This window comes from Hibiscus syriacus, unplaced genomic scaffold, assembly GCF_006381635.1.
Source record: "Hibiscus syriacus cultivar Baekdansim isolate YM2019G1 unplaced genomic scaffold, ASM638163v2 tig00003096_pilon, whole genome shotgun sequence".
NCBI classification, from domain to species: domain Eukaryota; kingdom Viridiplantae; phylum Streptophyta; class Magnoliopsida; order Malvales; family Malvaceae; genus Hibiscus; species Hibiscus syriacus.
In genome coordinates, this window is record NW_024061961.1 from 515,718 (window position 1) to 537,975 (window position 22,258).

At 36.3% G+C, this 22,258-nt stretch overlaps 1 pseudogene; it reads left to right on the forward strand.

Annotated features, from left to right (window-relative positions):
• The window catches only part of LOC120174413, a 31,857-nt pseudogene extending 20,236 nt beyond the window's left edge, over positions 1 to 11,621 (forward strand).
• Positions 11,622 to 22,258: the final 10,637 nt, after the last annotated feature.

Consider the following 22,258-nt stretch of genomic DNA (forward strand, 5'->3'; position numbering starts at 1 on the left):
CCATGGTATTATGATATCTTGCAATATATCAAGTATCAAAGTTATCCACAAAATGCATCTGAGATTGATAAAAGAACATTGACAAGAATGGCTGCTGGATACTTTCTTGATGGTGAGATTTTGTACAGAAGAAGCAATGATCAAATGCTATTGAGATGTGTAAATAATAGCGAAGCCAGAAGCATCATTGAGGAAGTACACAGTGGAATATGTGGAACACATGCAAATGGTCTTTCCATGGCTAGGAAAATAATGAGATATGGGTATTATTGGGCTACCATGCATACATATTGCATTAATTATGCCAGGAAATGTCATAAATGCCAGGTATATGTAGATAAGATTCATGTACCCCCATCTCCTTTACATGTAATGATAGCACCCTGGCCATTTTCTATGTGGGGAACAAACGTCATTGGGGAAATCACACCAAAAACATCGAATGGACATTGTTTCGTCCTTGTGGCAATTGACTATTTTACCAAGTGGGTTGAAGTTGCTTCATATGCCAATATTAAGAGGTCCACAGTCTGCAAATTCATAAAGAAAGAAATAATTTGCCGGTATGGCATACCAGAAAGGATCATTACAGATAATGCTCTGAATCTGAACAATAAAATGATGACTGAACTTTGTGCACAGTTTAAGATCAAACATGCAAATTCAGTGGCATATCGTCCAAAGATGAATGGGGAAGTTGAAGCGGCAAACAAGAACATCAAGAGGATCATTACAAAGACTACTAAAACTTACAAAGATTGGCATGAGAAGTTACCCTTTGCCTTATATGCATACCAAACTACTGTGCGAACATCTACTGGGCAACGCCTTTCTCTTTAGTCTATGGGATGGAAGCAGTCTTACCAATTGAAGTTGAGATTCCATCATTATGAATCTTGAGAGAGGTAAAATTGGATGAGTCTGAATGGATCCAATATCAATTTGATCAATTGAATCTTATTGAGGAGAAAAGATTGAAAGCTATTTGCCATGGACTGATGTATCAGAAACGGATGATGAAGTCTCATGATAAGAAAGTACATCCAAGAGAATTCCAAGAGAGTTTATTGGGAGCTGGGGAAATATAACATTGTTCCATATTTTCAAATTTTAATTAATGAATGTTATCTTAATAAAAATTATACATAAAGAAAATAATGCAATGAATAATAAATGTATGCAAAATGCATGTATGCAAAAGGTATTTATCCCAAAAAGTTAACTGTCATAGAACAACTTCCATCAGCATACAAAAGTTTCTTTATAATAGTTCATACTACAGATACGGCGTAGCTTTCCTATTAAGCTCTATAATTTCTTTCATCAACCAGGTCATCTTCTTTCCATATTTGGAAACTGGATCAACGTGATGCTCAATTATTTTTGCTTCAACAACTAGCTCCCCAACATATCTGGAAACTTCGCTCATTTGTACCATGGCCTCAAATACATATTGCTTCTTTCTTCACTTCTTTCTACATAAAAATCAGTCAATTTTTGCCATCGTTCATTAGTTCCTTCGAGAGTCTGCTCTAACTCAGTGATTCTGACTTGACAAATGTGCAGAGTTTTTTCAAGATCTAATGCGTCTTCGTAGTGAAGCATTCTCCTCATTACTTTCTTTAAGATCACTAGGTCCTAGACTAACCTTTTCTTGAAATAATGACTCTTCAAGTTACAAAATAAGCATTAAACTCTGATTTTTTGTTTATAGACTGATCCAGATCCTCTTCAAGTTTTGTTCGTGTTTCTTGTGTCCTTTGATTAAGCTTCTGGATTTGAACATTCTTGTTTCTGCATCTTTGCATCCAATTGCTAGCCACTTCTTGCTCTACCTCAAGTCTGTGTTGAAATTCTTCCTTTCCAGCTCCCATTTTTCTTTTTCAACATCGAACTCTTCAATCCTTTGGCCCCTGACTTTAAGTTCGACAATTAGATTGTTCATTTCAGATTCAAATCCCTTGAACATGGTATTTTTCTCACCTTCAAATTTCTCAAACATGTCGTTCTTTATCTCTTCTAATTCTTTGGCTCGATCCCTTTCTCTCTGCATTTCATTCATGATCTCGCGGCGTTCATCTTTATGCTTTGTAATTCTCTCCCTTCTGTCAACCTCAAAATCTTCCATTTTCTGCTTTCCTTTCTCAAGGCTTTTGAGCAAACGGCTATTCTTTTCTTTCAAATTTTCAACTCTGCCTTTGTCAATATTCAATTCTTTGGTCATCTGTGATGTTGCTTTGCTTGATCCTAATGCTCTCCGGGATTTGTATAGCACATGGTAATTTTTCTTTAACGTTCTGAACTCACCATCAACTTTTTCTTTGTTTTCTCTCAGTATTGCGCATTGTGCTGAATGAAAGTCAACGTCAACACCCAACATAGCTTTATCTCGTCTTATTTGCTCTAATTCTTTCGACCAACCTTCTCTTTCTTCTTCAAACTCAACTCTTAGGATTTCAATCTCTAATGGAACCACCTTAATGCGATCTTCCATAGAGATATCCTTATTTTGGTTAGGTAGAGGAATATTTTCATTTTTCCTGACAGATCTTCATTCCTCATAATCAGGAGTTAACATTTCTTTTGCTGCTTTAGCTCGGATACAAAAAGTTGTTTTCCAAGCTGTAAAGGCCTCCATGATATTTCTTTTATAATTTTTGCTGTGGAATGCAAACTCAGACGAATGTAATCCAGTAGTGACAGGAACAAATTGACGACCTTCATACTGTCTTATGACCAGAAGTGGTGCATATCCGATTTTTCCCCACAATCCGAGCAGGCATCACCAGTTGTAATCACCACATTTGTAAAAGAATTCCCTTTGGATTTGCCACGGGGCTCGCCAAACAATGTCATCGCTTTGCAGATTTCGAAAGGCATTAATCCACATATCTTTCGTAATTTCTTTCGGCCATTCTTGCTCCAGAAATTCTTTCAATGGTGAGTAGTCCGTAATAAAGCGCCAGTATGAAACCTTTTCTGTCCTCCAAAACTGGCTACGGATCCAGACATATAATAATTGGGCACATCCTGAGAATTGTCCACCTCCTAGCTTCCTACATGCGTTTAACGATCTGAAAGTCTCTGCTAGAATTGCAGAAGCAGGATTAACCCTTTTTGGTAGCTGCTCAAACAAATATACTACTGCAGCTTCAATATATCCCAATACTTTGGGAAGATGACCATACCATTCATTCCCAAAGCAAAGAGATCGAATCGTACTTTATCATCTGGATGACTCTGAATAAGTTCTTTAATGTTGGTCCAAGCAATGCCTTCGCTTTCGCCTTTTGTTTTGTACGGATACCACCCATTCCTCTCGTACTCCGGCAATCTTTGCTAATTTAACTCGAAAAGGTTGAGTTTCAATTGACCTTGAATAAATTCGATTCTCCAAAGCCCCTTCTATATGTAGCAAAGTTGTGTACTCTTCAATAGTAGGAACCAAGTCCTCCTTATTGAGAGTGAAGCAATTGTACCCTGGATTCCAGAATTGAATTAGGGATCTAAGTAAGTCATCATCAACTTCGACATAGAGCAAATATGGGATGTCCCCGTAAGTCTGATAAAACTGCAACTTTTTGTTTGAGTCCCAACTCTCCCAAATGCCTCGCAAATCTTGTATATCATTCTTTTTAGCGAAACTGGAGCATAACTGACTAACTCAGATACATAGTCATCTTGCAAACTGTCTCCCCGTTGTCTTTGTAAGTCCTCAGCCCACTATCTTACTTCTGAGTTGGAACTATTTGATTTGAACACTTTTTATCCATAGATGAAGGTTTTCCAATGAGACGATTAACACGAGGATCAATGCCTTTTATCCTGTATGATGCTATGCAAACAGAAGAAATAAAGAACACACAAAAAGAAAAATGAATTAGTTCACATAATAAAGAAAAAAACTAATTTAATAATAATGTTTACCTAAATATATTTATTTAAACATGCTTTCTTCATACTTTAAATAATTTAAATTCACATGCAATTTATTCAGTAAGAAAATAAATAAATTAAAAGGAAAAATTAGAATTCATTTCTCTGTGTGTACACCTATTTTGGACAAAATTTCGGTATGCTTCAGATCGGAAGAGTTTCTAGGGTTTTATTATATGCAGGGTTTCAGATCTAAGAATAAAAGGTACCCGAATTGTCCTTGTTAGTGCCCCTTGGGCTGTTAACCCTTAATCCTTAGTCCATCACAGACTAAAATGGATCGAGTTCAATTCGAGGGGATACACTTCTCTATGCCTGACACGGAGAATAAATTCCCACGAAGACATAGAGCATATGAACCTCGAAAGTTACTTGCTAGGTCTGACACGGAGAATAAATTCTCACGAAGACTTCGCTTTCACTCCCACTTAAAAGGGACAAGCTTGATTAAAAAGCTTATGTTATGTAATGCATGTGTTGTGTGTGAGGAGAAATATTCAAACCTCTGACACACAAATAAATAATGAAATTTAAAAATTAAAAATAAAATAAAACATTAATAAAATAATATATATAAATATTAGGAAAATAATAAGTATATATAAAAATTTTAAAAATAAAGATTTATAAATTAAATATATGAATTTAATTTCTAATTAATAGAGACAATTTATAATTGATTTTAAAGCTTGACTGTTCCCCAACGGAGTCGCCAAGCTGTCGTAACCAGTTTTCGCCCGGACACGAAATTTTTACTTGCGGGAAAAATAAAACTAATAAATAAATGATTTTTATTTAAAATATATTTTGGGAGTCTCCATTGACCTTTTTGAGTTAGGTAGGTCAAATACCTAAAAAAAATCTTTTAAAATAGTTTTTAATAAAACATAATTTAAAAGATAAAATTGATCTGCGTATAACCAAAATTTTTTATTAAAATAGGATTCGTGATCGATTACGTTTAGGGAAGGATTAGCACCCCATAACGCCCAAAATTGGTACTTTATTAATTATAAATTGTCTCTATTATTGAAAATTTTAAAATTCAAATATATATTTAATTTATAATATTATTATTTCAAATTTATAATTTTATGAAAATATATTAGTTTAAATAAGATATTTATTTATTTAGAAATATCAGAAAAGAACTTCTAGGTGCCTTAAGACAACTCTTTTCTTCGAGATTAAATAAATATTAATAAAAAATTAGTATATATTTTATAGAATAAAAATATCAGAAAACGGACTTCTAGGTGCTTTAAGACAATCATTTTCTTTAATATTAATAAATATATTAAAACATGCTTATAATAATTAAAAAATATTTTATATTAAATTTATAAATAAGATTTTGATAAAATAAATAATATATATATATATATAGGATTAAGTAATAATAAAAAAATGATAAATAACAAAAATATAAAAGAAATTACAATTATATAATTAAATCACAAGATAAATAAAACTTATGGTCAAAATTATATAAAATTTACTTATTAAATTAGAATATAAACAATTAATGGCCATAGTTATAAATATTATGTAGTACATACATTAAAAATGTAATTTAACCCTAAATTTTAATATGGGACTAAAATAAAGTTTAATAAAGTTTAAGGGATTAATTATAATATGTACCTAAATTACTAGTCATGATTAAAATAAATATTATTTAAAGAGTAAGGACTAAATACATATTTTACCTTAATTATTTATATAAATATTCGGTCAGAACTAAATTATAAGAAAATAAAATTAAAGGACTAAATCACAACATATAGGAAATGATTTCAGTGACTAAAATGGAATGTTACAAAACTAAGACGGCTGCTGAAAGGATTTGGCCAAACGCAAAATTACAGATATACCTCTTCCCAAAACGACGTCGTTTGGGAAGGGATATATATTTCCCCAAATGGCTGGCCCGAAGGGCCAGTATTCTCATTTTTTCTCTTCTTCTTCTCTCTCAAAAATGAGAGAAGAAGAGCTCTCTCCCTTCTCTCTTAGTTTCCCTCACCGGAGGGAAACGATCTCCGGTCGGCCACCGCCAAATCCACCGCCAGCCACCACATCCGGTGGCCGAAAATTACAAAACCCTCCCCAAATTAAAGCCTGTTTTCCCCTAAAGCTAAATCCGGAGGTTTTTTAGCCTAAAATACTACTAAAATGCGTAGATCTAAATTTTTTTACCTTCGACCTTTGGCTTTCCGACGGCGCAAGGAGGCTCTGATGACTGTTGTTCCCTCGGTAAGTTTCCCTTCTCTCTTTTCCTTGCTGTTTTTGGTGATTTGTGATTGCTGGATTTCTTTTTTTCTTCTCTGGCTGTTTTTTCTTGTTTGCAGGTGGTCGATGGCTTTTATAGCCATCGACGGTGGGCTCTCGGACCAGGTAATAAGGTGGATGTTTAGTGAGTCACCAGACTTCTAGTGGTGACTCACTGTAGAGCGACGTGTGTGCGGCTGCAGTAGCTCTTCTGGAAGCTTTCGACGGGACGTGGCAGCGGCGGAGCGACGTGGATATTGTGGAAGCAACAGCGGCGACCGCGTGTTCCCTAGGGTATCATAACCCTAGGGTTTCTTGCTGGAGCATCTAGGGACCGTTGGATCTTGCCAGATCCAACGGTTGATGATGCGGCGGCTAGGGCACAGAGATGATAGAAAATCCTAGATGGGTTTAGGGTTTATTTATTGTTGGACCGGTCTGGGTTGGTCTCTTGTAACTGGGCCGGTCCAGTTTTGGGTCTGTAATAACTTAATTAATAATAGTAATAAATAATAATAATAATAATAATATAATAGTAAAATAAAATAATAATAATAATAATATAATAATATTATTATTTATAAATAAAAATGTATATAAAAAAATTAGTATCTTCAAGTTTGAGATCAAATTCGAAACTAATAGTGGGAAATGGAGAATCCATCTCTTTTTGGAATGATATTTGAGCCGATGAGAGTCCTCTCAAATTTCTTTTTCCTAGAATTTTTGTGCTCTCTCCTATAAAGAGGGGAAGATTGCAGAGTTTGGTAGTTTTGAACCGAGCGGTTGGGTGTGGAATGTTCAAACTAGAAGGAGCTTAAGTGATTGGGAGCTGGCTCAATGGATGGATCTGATGTCTAAACTAAAGGACATTCAACTTTCAGAGTTGGTGGATGATTTTCTGTCGTGGACTGCAAGTGGAGATGGTCTGTTTTCGACAAAATCATGCAGAAGTTCTCTTGGCCCTGTGTTGGGGAGTAATAATTTATGGTCAAAAGGGATTTGGCTGGGATTTTCTCCACCTAGGGTTGAAGCTTTCCTCTGGCAGCTTGCTCATCAGAAAGTAGCAGTCAAAGCTGAGCTGGTTAAGAGAGGTCTACCACTCGGAGATGACATTCTTTGTCCTTTATGTAAGGAAAAGGAGGAATCAGTGCATCATTTATTTATTTCTTGCGTTGTTGTTTGGGAATTATGGAATAAATTAGCTAGTTTTTGGGATGTATCGCTGGTTCTACCACAAGACCCTCATTCTATTCTTATTTCCTGGGGTGAGTTGAGGGTGAACTCGACTATTTGGAAATTTATTCCGGGAGTCATCTTTTGGTCTATTTGGAAAGTTAGGAGTGCTGTGGTTTTTGAAGGTTCTCATCTTGACAGATTGGCTTTGTTTTTCATTGTTAGATTCAGGCTTTCTAAATGGTTCCTAGCCAAATTCCCTAAGATTTCCATTCATGAGGATGTGCTGATTGGTAATCCATCTCTGGCAGATGGAGTTACACCTTCTAAAGACAAAGTTTGTGATGTTTTTAGATGGATTCCCCCTCCGGTCGATTTCCTTAAAATGAATGTTGATGGAGCTGTCAGAATAGATGGTTCGGGTGGAGGAATTGGAGGTATTTTAAGAGATTGCAATGGGTGTACCCTTTTGACTTTTTCAGAGAATGTTAGTGTAGGAACTCCTCCACTTGCTGAATTAAAGGCTATTAAAAGAGGTATGAAATATTTTTGTCATCTAGTTGGGAATCTATTTGTAGGTTGATCGTTGAAAGTGATTGCTCATCTGCAGTGGAGTGGATTCAGTCCCCGGTTTTGGCTCCTGTTTTCTTCTCTCCTCTAGTTTATCAGATTTCGACTCTTATCACTGGCAAGGTTCATTCGGTGAGGTTGATTCCAAGGTCGTGTAATGGGGAGGCGGACAGTCTAGCTAAGAAAGGGATAGGTTGATTGTAAGGTTTACAATGTGGTTTTTATGTTTTCAGTGAGTAGTTTGATTCTGCCAGGAGGAGTGGCTTTGTTTTATGGTTAGTTTTGTAGTGTAATTGTTAAATCTTATGTAAATGTTCTCCTTTAATAAAAGTTCTAAGGCACTCTTTTCCTCCTTCCGTTGATTAAGGAGCTTTGTTTCAAGCTCCTTTAATCAAGAGGGAGTTTTTAACGAGGCCTGCCATTTTTATCAAAAAAAAAAAGTGGCTAGAATGATGACAAAGCTAGCAGTGTAACTGAAGCTAGTGTTCACTCAGCCCTCGAGTTTGGTTCAAAATCTAGTGCAGTTTCTGCCCCTATATCGGTAAGCATACCAGGAAGATCTGAAGATGAATGTCCAATGATGTCACCTCCGTGAGGATCGATGGATTCAAAGTTACTGAGGATAAATTAGACAAGGAGCTGCAAAATGATAGTGAATATTTAATCAGACCTTATCTAGAACCTACAGATAAAATAAGATTCAGATATAACTGTGAGCGAGTAGTTGTTCTAGACAAACATGATGGTATATTTCTGATAGGGGAACTTTGTTTATATGTAATAGAGAACTTTTACATTGATGATTCTGGCTGCATATGTGAGAAGGAATCTGAAGATGAGCTCTCTGTTATTGATCAGGCATTGGGTGTTAAGAAGGATGTTGCTGGCAGTATGGATTGTCAGTCAAAATCAACTTCATCCTGGGACACAACATACAAGACATTGGTAGGGGGAAGGGCCTGGGCCTACAATGGCGGTGCATGGGGAAAGGAGAAATGGTTGCCACTGGTAATTTACCTCACCCTTGGCGTATGTGGAAGCTTGATAGAATTCATGAGATTTTGAAGCGTGATTACCAGCTACGTCCTGTTGCTATTGAGTTGTTTAGCATGGATGGATATAATGATCTCCTGGTGTTTCACAAAAGAGAAAGAGAGGAAGTTTTCAAAAACCTGCTTGCAGTGAATCTACCAAGAAACAGCATGTATGTATCCACCAGCCTTCCAGTTCAGTTCAGAGTTGTTTTATTCTTACTTACCCTTCATTATTTAAATGCCAGTTCTTGAAAGTGATTGTTTAATTTGTAATTTTTTCCCTTGCATCAGGTTGGACACAATAATTTCCCGATCAACAAAACAGGAAATCTATGAGAGTGGTCATTTCTTTAAAATAATGGTTAAATTTTCTCAAGGAGATGGAAAAATGGAGAAATCAGCAATTTCCAGTACCTCATGCATCTCAATACCTTGGCAGGACGTGGATATGGTGATATTACCCAATACACGATCTTCCCATGGGTTCTTGCTAATATGAGAGTAAAAATCTGGACTTGTCAGATCCCAAAACCTTCCGCAACCTTGATAAAACAATGGGATGTCAGACACCAGAAGGGGAAGAGGAATTTAAGTCAAGGTCAATCCTAATACTTATTCAAATAAATATTTGCCTATCTTTCGTCACACATGTAGTTTGTGACATTCAGATTAGCAATTAGTAATTACACTGTCATGTTCACTTTTCTATGAAAGATCATAGATGTGATGGTTTAACATGGTCTCCAAGATCCATGTATGAAGTTGTATATGCTTACCATTCATGTTCTCTTTAATCTTTCAGGTATGAGAGCTGGGATGACCCTGAGGTCCCAAAATTTCATTACGGTTCTCATTATTCTAGCGCTGGCATTGTTCTCTTTTATCTTCTTCGCTTGCCACCATTCAGTGCAGAAAATCAGAAACTACAGGGTGGCCAGTTTGATCATGCTGATCGTCTTTTCAGTAGCATAAGAGGCACTTGGTCGAGTGCTTCTGGAAAGGGTAACACATCAGATGTGAAAGAACTTATTCCAGAATTCTTCTACATGCCTGAGTTTTTGGAAAACCAATTCAGTCTTGACTTGGGTGTGAAACAGTCAGGGGAAAAGGTCTGTCCGGGTTAAAATTTTTAACTTTTGAGTTGTATAGTGATAATAAATTCTTCTTTGTAATGTGCCAAATTTGTGGTACCGTAAGACTTATAAACTTGTCATTTTGTGTTGTTTCATATTCCCTAGGTTGGAGACGTTATCCTACCTCCTTGGGCTAAAGGCAGTGCTAGGGAGTTCATCCGGATGCACAGAGAGGCCTTGGAATCTGATTTTGTTTCAGAAAATCTGCACAACTGGATAGACCTCATTTTTGGATATAAACATAGGGGAAAGGTAACTATTGGCATTCTCTCGAAGTATATTTTCACCTCCATTTGAAAACTCGTAACTTTTTTGGTTATATTTTGATTCTCATTGTTCCTCTTGTAATGCTGTATATTGTTGTTACAACTGACAGGCTGCTGAAAAAGCTGCTAATGTATTCTACCACTACACATACGAGGGGAGTGTAGACATAGACGCAGTTAAAGATCCTTCAATGAAAGCTTCAATTCTAGCTCAGATCAATCATTTTGGACAGACACCTAAGCAACTGTTCCTCAAACCCCATGTTAAAAGGCAGCCTGAGAGAAGGCTTCCTCGTCATCTGCTGAATACGGAAAAGCTCTTATTCCATTACTCAGATTGTCAGTTTCCAAGAGAAAATTCTTATCGGCAAGGCAAACACTAAGCTTAAACCTAGAATGTATGCCAAATACGTGGCATGGAGTTTTCCTGATCTCAGTGTTAGGTTTTTGAGCTTTGACCAAGACCGACTCCTTTCAACTCATGAGAATCTTCATTTAGGAAACCAGACTTGGTGTTCTGGCTTCAGTCACGATGGTCACATTTTGGTCACGGGCGTTGATGATGGTTTAGTGTATGTTTGGAGAATCAGTGAAGAGAATCCGCGTGCCTCAACTCGTTTGGTGTTGAAGAAAGTGCTTTGTGCACACAGATCCAAAATCACGTCTTCACGTCAGTCAAGTCTTATATGCTAATTGTGAGAGGATCAGATGACTGCACAGTTATCATATGGGACCTTAGCTCCTTAGAATTTTAGGCAACTTCCTGAATTCCCAGCTCCAGTGTCTGCAGTCTATGTAAACAATTTAACTGGTGAAATCATGACTGCTGCTGGAACGATGCTTGCTATTTGGAGCATCAATGGCTGCTGTCTAGCAGTAATTAGCACATCCCAGATCCCATCTGATTATATACTCTCTTCGACAAGTTCTACCACCTCTGATTGGCTGGACACAAACTGGTACGTAACAGGTCACCATGATGGGGCTGTTAAGGTCTGGCATATGGTTCACTGTACCGACATCGAGACGATAAGCAACTCGATTAGCATAGGAACCAGTGGCGGCTTGCCTTTGGACAAGTCACCAGAATACAGATTGCTTCCCACAAGGTACTGACGTTTCATAAGCACCCAGTTACTTCCCTTTTCTTAACCACCGACTTGAAGCAGTTTGCTTTCATGGACGTTACCGCCCTGAAAATCTTCTTTCAATCAGGTTTGATAACGCTTATAGACTGATTTTAAGCTCCTGGTTATGTTAAAACCCGTTGACGATTCCAAATTTCTTACGACAGAAACACTGATTATTCTGCTCATGATAACATGAAAAGCCAAAGCATGCAGCTGGGATAATTTATAAAGGTAAATTTCTTCAAACCTTGCATAATGAAATTTACAAGCATCGAAGCTTTTTATGACAGGCTGCTGTTTTCTCGTATGTTTTTTCAAGTGGAGGATCTTGCTTTTGAAAATATGGCCTCTGCTAGGTTTTGCATGTACATAGATGGATTTGCTAACAGTTTGTAATCAAGTTGTATAGACGAAAAGAAACGTGCGTCGAACCTAGTATCAATTTTGTTAATGAGTCTGCTTACACTACTCTTTTAAATATATATATATAATAAAACAACTAATATAGATTTATGATAATTGTAGACACCCGTTTTTGACCGGACTTAAAAAATATATATTATATTATTATTATTATAATTACTTATTATTATTAATTTATATATAATTATTTTGTAGGTCTCAGAGGGACCCACGATAAATGGTGAAGTGCCGCAGATTAATGGGTCTCTGAATACTTGGAGAAAAAGGAAGAAGTTGAATTAAAAAATCATATATCCAGGGCCCCACGATGGATCCCCATAACACACGTCCCTATAATTTCTCCTTGTACTCTGCTCTCAATTAGATTAAAAAGCTCTCTCTCAAGGATGGGGGGTTCCAGGTACTATGGGGGATGATGAACCAGCTTGATGGCTTTGATGCTCGTGGAAACATTAAAGTCCTGATGGAACGGACCAGCTAACAATCCGACCCAAATCTCTTGAAAGAAAGAAAAAAAATTATTGTTTACCCTTCGCTTTCAATTCCTTCACCCATCTCCTGAGAATGTTTCAAGAACACTGTCTCTCTCCCTCTCTCGAATTATTATTACACATTCAATACAGAAATAGAAAGACAGCCGCTCCAGCTATGGCCATTCACCTTCTACGCTAGCAACCAAATGGTCCACGTGAGCGCACGAACCAGCGGTGGTCCCCTAACTATGCGCCACATCAACAACCACAACACTCCGAGTGGTCCCAAGATCAGTAGCGTGCTCCTTCAATGCTAACCGAGCCTCTCTCGTTCCATCAACATCATGTACATGCAAACTAAAGAACAAAGGAGATTTTATATCATTTTTTTCACCTCTGCAAGCAAGGCCAAGAGCTAAGCTTCGGATCCTGCGTTTGATGGACACAAACGAATAAGATCGGGGAGGAAATGATTTTTTAAAAGGGAGAGAATGATAGAATACACACTGGGCCATGTTCACACTAAAGCTATGCATGAATTGTTGATTTTCAAGATCTGATTTCCATGGGAGCACATCACATTCAAGTTGATATAAAAGTGAAATCCAAGAGGCGGCAACAGGAGTGCCTAGGAACCTAAGGTTTTTTTTTAATATTCTTAATTTTATTTATTTTTATTTTTTATTTTATTTTTTATTTTATATTTACATATTACACCATTTAGTATTTATCTTGACTTTTTTAGGGACAACTTTAACTAATCAAATGTGAGTAATTTGAATCGAATATTTTAAATTTTGATTTAAATTTTAATTTTTCAAATAAGACAACCGATAAATTAATTGGTACCGAAAGGGCGGTCCAAGGGTGCTAATCCTTCCTTGACCGTAACCGACTCCCGAACCCGACACATTTATGTAAAACGCAAATCAGGTAAGATGGTGTCTGATCCACCTAAATTGTTTTAAAGTGGTCGGTGGCGACTCCAACCCACTCATTTCAAGTCGAAGCCCAATTCCAGGACCCAACCGAAAGACGGTTCTGACAGCTTGGCGACTCCGCTGGGGACTGGTAAGTGAGTCAGGCCGAAATTAATTTTCAGTTGTCTTCTTTTAGCGAAAAATTACAAATTTAAATTTTAATTTATTTATTCGATTCCAATTATTTATCTTTGATTATTTTTTCAAGTAAATAGTTGTACTGACGTTTTTCAATGATTTCAGATTTTTGAAACAGTTTCCATCTCTGGCTTTATACCCAAGCTCCGAACCCTTTTAAGTGGGGGTGAAAGCGACGCCTTCGTGTGAATTTATTCACCGTATGGGCCTAGCAAGTAACTTCGGGATTCATATACCTTATGTCTTCGTGTGAATTTATTCTCCGTATGGGCATAAGGGAATATTTCCTCTCGAGTTTAACTTAGTCCACATAATCTTGTAATGAGCTTTGGACTAAGGGTCTGGTAAGCCCAAGGGGGCACCGGCAAGGAGAACTCGAGTACCTTTTTTAGAACCTAAACCGGGAGAGTGCATAGAATTAGAGCCCACCCCAAAACCTCATTCCAAACCCTAAGATACTTTGTTTCCGACTTTATTTTCTGTTCAAAGCATGCGAACTAGACAAATATGCGGTTAGGATTTGTTTGGAATTAGCATGCTGGATAGAAATCATGTCTGGGTAGGAATATTAAGCATGTTCGGGTAGATATCATGTGGGGTAGGATTTTTCATTTTTATTATTGTTTTGATTTACCTCACTAACTCTTTTTATTTTCTTTTCCTTTATTTTGTTTTCATCATTCGCATCATTTAAAACGAGGTGTTGATCCACCAAAAATGTATTTGTTAAACATGAATAATCTGCAATAATGGGCAAAGGGGTTGTAATATAAGAGATGAGAATACAGAGGGCAATCTACAAGGCGACTATGTGTCATATTCAATCCAGAAGACGTGGTGCCCATGATTGAAGAATATATCACTCTGCTGCATTACAAATGACTCAGAATGAATCGGGTCTACATCAAGCACAATGAAAGTCCATCTTTGAAGAACTGACTGGCAGAGGTTGCAGGGGCAAGATGAAGGTTACTGATCTTGGGAGTCCCTTCAAAGACAACAATGGCAAAACGATAGCTGAAATTGGAGACCATTGTTGACGAATCCAAGAAACAGACAAATAAACTTCACATAGTTCCTTTCAACTGAGGGCTCCAATGACGTATTCGTTGGGAATAGGTTCAACAAAAGATAAATGCCAGAGATGCAGTCATTCGAGACTTCTTGGGCCAGTACAAAAAGCAGCTCAATATTTGCACGGTTCATCCAGAGAAGCCAGAGCGGTTTGACAAGTTATTCAACCGGTGACAGACGAAGGTAGAAGACTAGTCAACATGTCAGAAGTTGTCATGATATTTTTTTCTCTTAAAAGATAAAACGCTTTTGTCCCCAATAAGGATTATTTCTAATTTCAGACACATTTTTGGATCAATGCCTCGAACATTGCATGCATCATGCATTCATGTATATTTTCATTATTTTCCTCTCTTTTTTACTACATTCACATGTCTCATCAAAAATGAGAACATTTTGATCCTATGACATATAAAGAGCTTTACCAATAGTTGTTTGACGCACATTTGGTGTCACCATATCCAGAGAAGCCCATGAAGCCCCCATACCCCAAATGGTATGATGAGAATGCACATTGTGAATATCACAGTGGTGTCCCAGGGCACACAATTGAGAACTATTACGCATTCAAGAGAGTCGTACAGAAGATGTGTAACCAGAACTGGATCGACTTCAACAACTTGGGGGCATCCAAGTGAGTAAGATCATTTCATCATTTGAGACATTCTGTTTGAACTTGTTTTTTTCTCAATTTTTCAAGTTTTGTAAGAACATTTATGTTATTTTAATGATGACGAGCAATGGATCACATTTGCATTGAATATCATTTGAATTAAGAAACTCTGTGAATGGTTCAAAGTTACGGATCTCTGACAAATTAACATGTTTTAAAACAAGGACCTTGACCTTACCCAGAATATACCCTCAAACACCGTACCCTGCTCTTACAATTAACTAATACAACCTTTTCCTTTCATAAGGTACGGACAACATGGGGCATCATTTGCATACGACAATTACTATGTTTTTTATTTAAGCAGTTCGGTGATGATAATGATCTTCACAGACGGAATAGTCGAGTAAGTGAATCTAGTTTAGGTCAGTTGCTTGAAAATTGAACTCTAAAGATGAAATTTTTGACTTTCAATAACACCTAGACTATAACAAGTTCTTCTTAACAATCTTAAGAAATTAAATCCGTAAAGCTGAGCTATTCCACTAAGGTAATTGGTTATAGAGGAAACTCGAAAGCCCTGGCTTTATGAATAGATGTCATTTAAACCATGACATTGCTCGGACACTTGGCAATTCGGTGTTTGCTCCACTGCTTTTGTCAGGCCGAAGACTTTGTGATGAGATGAACCCTTCAGTTAACTTGATAAAAATGATTATAATGATAAGTTGTCCCTTTAAAGCAATTGGTTAAACGCCCCGACTTTATGGATTCAACTAGCTAGATAACGGCAAATTAAATCGAATTTATCTAAGCATGAAGTTTTGGTAAAATGGACTAAGGGAGTTAAGGAACACCTGTTATAGTCAATTTCACACGAGCACTCAAGAATTTCATTTTTAGACCGATATTTTTTACACTGTCTTCGTTAGAGGAGCCTACAAAGCTTGAACAAATGGAAGATTTCAGAGGACCAAAGTAAAAGGTCTAGTAAGTGATCATGCTAGTTGCGTCATTTTGTCCGCACCCAATTGAAATACCAAAGCATGTTGCGATATTTAAAAAAATGACATTTTGGGTTACCAAAACCTTAGAAAGGAGGCCAACCTAAGGCCAACTCATCCATTTGAACATTTATCAAAGAGCTGTGACTCTAAAAGCATTAAAAGAGCTCTTGATTCCTTTGATATTCTTTGAACTCACGTTTACAATTTGAGTCAATTGCCAACAATATTTTACAACATTTTTTCTCCTAAAACAAGAAAAAGAGAAAAACATTTTCAAACCGAGTAGTCTCAGATTTGAAAGGTCTATAAAGCTAAAGCTCGAGAAGATAGTGGGGCACGATCGATTCTAAGGACCTGATTGACAAACAAAGCACGAGACTCCATCCAGGAGATAACACATAATTCATTCATATTGCATGTATCTTAGACATACTTAGGTGCATTACATTCATCATTTTAGCATACACGTTTTTACAGCTTTTAGAGTCAAGTTTTGACTTCAGGGTGAAGGATACTCGATTCTCAAACGCCTTCAAAGAAGGATGGTGGTTGCTTAACTCGGCAGTAAGAAGCTATACCTCAACCGACTTGACATCTCAGAACCAATTTCAGATAGGTTCGAGAACCAGTTGAAAACAAATCCAGTTCAACTCAAACTCAACCATGAGCAGCATGTTTTCAGTTAACACTTTCAAGCCAGATTTCAATTCCACGACGAAAGATATCCGGCTCACAAAATTTGGCGAAAGGGGCCATCATTCATTTAAAGGAAATTTACAGCACAACTTAAGTCAAGAAAAGTTGTCTGTCAACAAACAACTTTCCAATTTCATTCAGATTCTATTTCAACTTCGCAACGAAGAAAATTGGACTCTAGACAACGCAAGTTCAACTTCACGACGAAGGGACCGCTGGTTGTCAACAAAAACTTCTCAATTTCAAAGCCAATTTCAACTTCACAACGAAGGATATTGGACTCCAGACAACGCAAGTTCAACTTCACGACGAAGGGACGCTGGTTGTCAATAAATAACTTCTCAATTTCAGAGCCAATTTCAACTTCACAGCGAAGGATATTGGACTCCAGACAACGCATGTTCAACTTCACGACGAAGGGACCGCTGGTTGTCAACAAATAACTTCTCAATTTCAGAGCCAATTTCAACTTCACAGCGAAGGATATTGGACTCCAGACAATGCAAGTTCAACTTCACGACGAAGGGACCGCTGGTTGTCAACAACAACTTCCCAAATTCAGAGCCAATTTCAACTTCACAGCGAAGGATATTGGACTCCAGACAACTCAAGTTCAACTTCACGACGAAGGGACCGCTGGTTGTCAACAACAACTTCCCAATTTTAGAGCCAATTTCAACTTCACAACGAAGAATATTGGACTCGAGACAACACAAGTTCAACTTCACAACGAAGGGACGGCTGGTTGTCAACAAACAATTTCCCAATTTCGGAGCCAATTTTAACTTTACAGCGAAGGATATTGGACTCGAGACAACACAACTTTCATTGGTTTTTAACTTCACGACGAAGGATATCCAATTCAAGGCTCAACTCCACGACGGAGGGGCCATCCACGATTTTTCAACTTCACGATGAAGGGAATCGTACACAACAACATCCATCTCTAGATTGGATTTCAACTTCACGACGAAGGATATCCAAATAAATTTTCCAATTTCGGAGTCAATTTCAACTTCACAGCGAAGGATATTGGCCTTGAAACAATGCAACTTACATTGGATTTCAACTTCACGACGAAAGATATCCAATTCCCAGGCTCAGCTTCACGACTTAGGGGCCATCCACGGTTTTAATTTCATGACGAAGGGAATCGTGCTCACCAGCAATATTCATCTTCAGGAACAAGCAAATTATCGATCGCATTTGAGATTGTTTCTCTCGAAACAAGGGGTCATCTCTCTTGAGACAGTTTCCCTTGAAACAAAATCTTTGAATATATTTTCCTCGAAACAAATTTCGTCTCCCTTGAGACAGTTTCTTTTGGAACTAAGTTTTGTCTCTCTTGAGACGGTTTCTCTTGAAACAAAAAAAACCTTTGAAAATGTTTATCTTGAAACACCAAACCTTCGAGTTCGACTACGCTCAGCTCTGAGGCACATCATTTGCAGCATAGCTTAAGTTGAGAAGGGCTATCTGCCAACCAAAGGTGACAGCGATGAATTGCTTTCTGGAAGAATTTTCAAGCCGAAATCTTTAAACCGAGAAGAAGAAAAAGACCCAATTCCAGGAAGCTCAATCACATTTGAGAACACCGGACAAAAACTGGTTGTCTTTTTCGTCTTTGCCTTATTCTTGCTAACACAAGAATGTGCAAAGAGGGGCAGCTGTAGACACCCGTTTTTGATCGGACTTAAAAAATATATATTATATTATTATTATTTTTATTACTTATTATTATTAGTATTATTATTAATTTATATATAATTATTTTGTAGGTCTTAGAGGGACCCACGATAAATGGTGAAGTGCCGCAGATTAATGGGTCTCTAATACTTGGAGAAAAAGGAAGAAGTTGAATTAAAAAATCATATATCCAGGGCCCCACGATGGATCCCCATAACACACGTCCCTATAATTTCTCCTTGCACTCTGCTCTCAATTAGATTAAAAAGCTCTCTCTCAAGGATGGGGGGGTTCCAGGTACTATGGGGGATGATGAACCAGCTTGATGGCTTTGATGCTCGTGGAAACATTAAAGTCCTGATGGAAACAAACGGACCAGCTAACAATCCGACCCAAATCTCTTGAAAGAAAGAAAAAAATATTGTTTACCCTTCACTTTCAATTCCTTCACCCATCTCCTGAGAATGTTTCAAGAACACTGTCTCTCTCCCTCTCTCGAATTATTATTACACATTCAATACAGAAATAGAAAGACAGCCGCTCCAGCTATGGCCATTCACCTTCTACGCTAGCAACCAAATGGTCCACGTGAGCGCACGAACCAGCGGTGGTCCCCTAACTATGCGCCACATCAACAACCACAACACTCCGAGTGGTCCCAAGATCAGTAGCGTGCTCCTTCAATGCCAACCGAGCCTCTCTCGTTCCATCAGCATCATGTACATGCAAACTAAAGAACAAAGGAGATTTTATATCATTTTTTCACCTCTGTAAGCAAGGCCAAGAGCTAAGCTTCGGATCCTGTGTTTGATGGACACAAACGAATAAGATAGGGGAGGAAATGATTTTTTAAAAGGGAGAGAACGATAGAATACACACTGGGCCATGTTCACACTAAAGCTATGCATGAATTGTTGATTTTCAAGACCTGATTTCCATGGGAGCACATCACATTCAAGTTGATATAAAAGTGAAATCCAAGAGGCGGCAACAGGAGTGCCTAGGAACCTAAGGTTTTTTTTTAATATTATTAATTTTATTTATTTTTATTTTTATTTTATTTTTTATTTTATATTTACATATTACACCATTTAGTATTTATTTGACTTTTTTAGGGACAACTTTAACTAATCAAATGTGAGTAATTTGAATCGAATATTTTAAATTTTGATTTAAATTTTAATTTTTGCAAATAAGACAACCGATAAATTAATTGGTACCGAAAGGGCGGTCCAAGGGTGCTAATCCTTCCTTGACCGTAGCCGACTCCCGAACCCGACACATTTATGGTAAAACGCAAATCAGGTAAGATGGTGTCCGATCCACCTAAATTCGTTTTAAAGTGGTCGGTGGCCACTCCAACCCACTCATTTCAAGTCGAAGGCCAATTCCGGGACCCAACCGAAAGACGGTTCCGACAACAATAACAATATATTAAAGGAAAAATCTTGATTTTATCATGCATAACATTGTATTAGAAATCTACAATTTTATAGCTTTTTTTTATGGCATAGGTCATTACAAAATACAAAGAGAAACCGTACCAATTCTAACCCAATATTTTGTGTTTGCCTTTTTAACGTTAAAAATCAGGACAATTCGGTTTTATATATTAATATTTTAAAATGTTATCAAGTACATTAAAATTATTTGGGACAATAAATTTGGGACCTACGGACTATAAAGATGGTAACTCGAGCTAAAAGCATAACATTTTAGGTTAGGTACAATTAAAAATGTTAATTTTTTCTTAGTATTTTTCGGTTTTACCGAAAATATTACGAAAAATGTTACGAAGAAATAACATTTTCAGTTTAACCGATAATATTAGGAAAAATTAATATTTTAGGTTGCGTCTAATCTTAAATGTTATGTTTTTTATCAGATCTTTTGTTAGTCTAGTTCGGTTGTTTTTCAGTCTTAAATTAGACTGTACGTCTTTATACTTTTCCAATTTATTCTCTTGTGGCCATTTACGATGAATGTTGAATCCAAGGATTTTAAAGAACTCTTGTTATATGACAAAGACAGTCTGCATGTAAAGTCCCCAAGAAAACCATCCAATTCCATGTGAGATAATTTTCAAATGTATACACTTCCGTTCTAGCCATTTTCAAAGTCAAATGTACGAATATATTTATAAACATATAACTAAACAATTTTATTAAAAATTAAACATTTATTCATGAATATTAAATAATTTACAATAAATAAATATATTTTTTATGTATTAGATAGTAAAAATTAACAATAATTTTATAGGAATGGTATCAACATTAATAAATCAATTAATAAATCAGCTTATAAACGAATTAATAAAGAATCACATAAACTTGATCGTTTAATTATACAGACATAAACTTTATCTATATCATTTCTTTAACTTAATAAATAAATAATTTATAAATAATACGTTAAATATTTTAATTTTTTACTGCTCTAAACTTATATTCCATCTAAATTATACCCTATTTTCATCTCAAGGACCTGCTAATACATTACTTGTACTTAATTTATAATATAATATGATAGTTTTGAGAAATTTATAAACTAAAAAGATAATCCTCTCCTGGAATAATTTTCTCGTGCACGCAAGATTTTACTTACAAATGCGGTTTACATCTATAGCAATTTTCTTTTAACTTGAAGTCGTTATTTTATCAATTAAGCCAACAAACTATTATACTCAACCCGCAATTTTCGCCCAATATTGTATGTGGGTTAATTATTTAGCCCAATACGACATCAAATATTTTATTTCGAAAATTATGCCATTAGTTGATTTGAAACTCGTCACGTCGAGATGACGAATTCTAATAAAATATTTTTTTTATTGGAACCTGCCACTCCGACGCGACAAAATCTAATAAACTTTATATTTTATGAGAACTCATCATCTCGACATGACGAGTTTGAATAAAAATTATTATTTGGAAAAATTGTTATGTGGGCGTGACGAGTTTACTCTACTGTAATATTTTTCTCATATCTGAAATTAATTTTAGAAATGACTTAAATGAGTTAATTTTTTGGGGGCCAATTTTACCTATTTGTAGGTTTATCCCAATCATGGATGCCTACCATTTTTAGCGGCCAAACATAAATCAACATATAATGCATGTAAGAAAAACTAGTGAAAGATGAAAAGGCAATAAAAACAATGAAAATTAAGTTAATAAGAGGAGAAAAATAACATCGAAAAGCAAACAACTGCCAAAATGTAAATCCTTCTCATACATACATAATTGGTTTCTTTTTCCAATACGACACCCGCGGTATTTATTTGGCTCAATAAGGCATTTTAAAAATTATTTTGGGATCCACGACATTTTCTACACTCCAAGATAAACTTAGATCATGAGATATTATTTTTAGATTTCATGTCTAATATTTAATATTTCTTGTTAATTTTGGAAAAAATGCTCGAAACTCGTCACGATGACAAGTTACTTAGTTTATTATTATTATTATTATTATTATTATTATTATTATTATGCTCTCCAAAAATATGGTAGACTATGCTGAAAAGGACAACAAACTATGAACATTAGATTCGACCATTAGAGATGCACATTAAAAAGAAAAAAAACTACAAACTTAATACATTAACATAAGGACATAAGTAGAACTAACATTACGAACACCATAAACATGA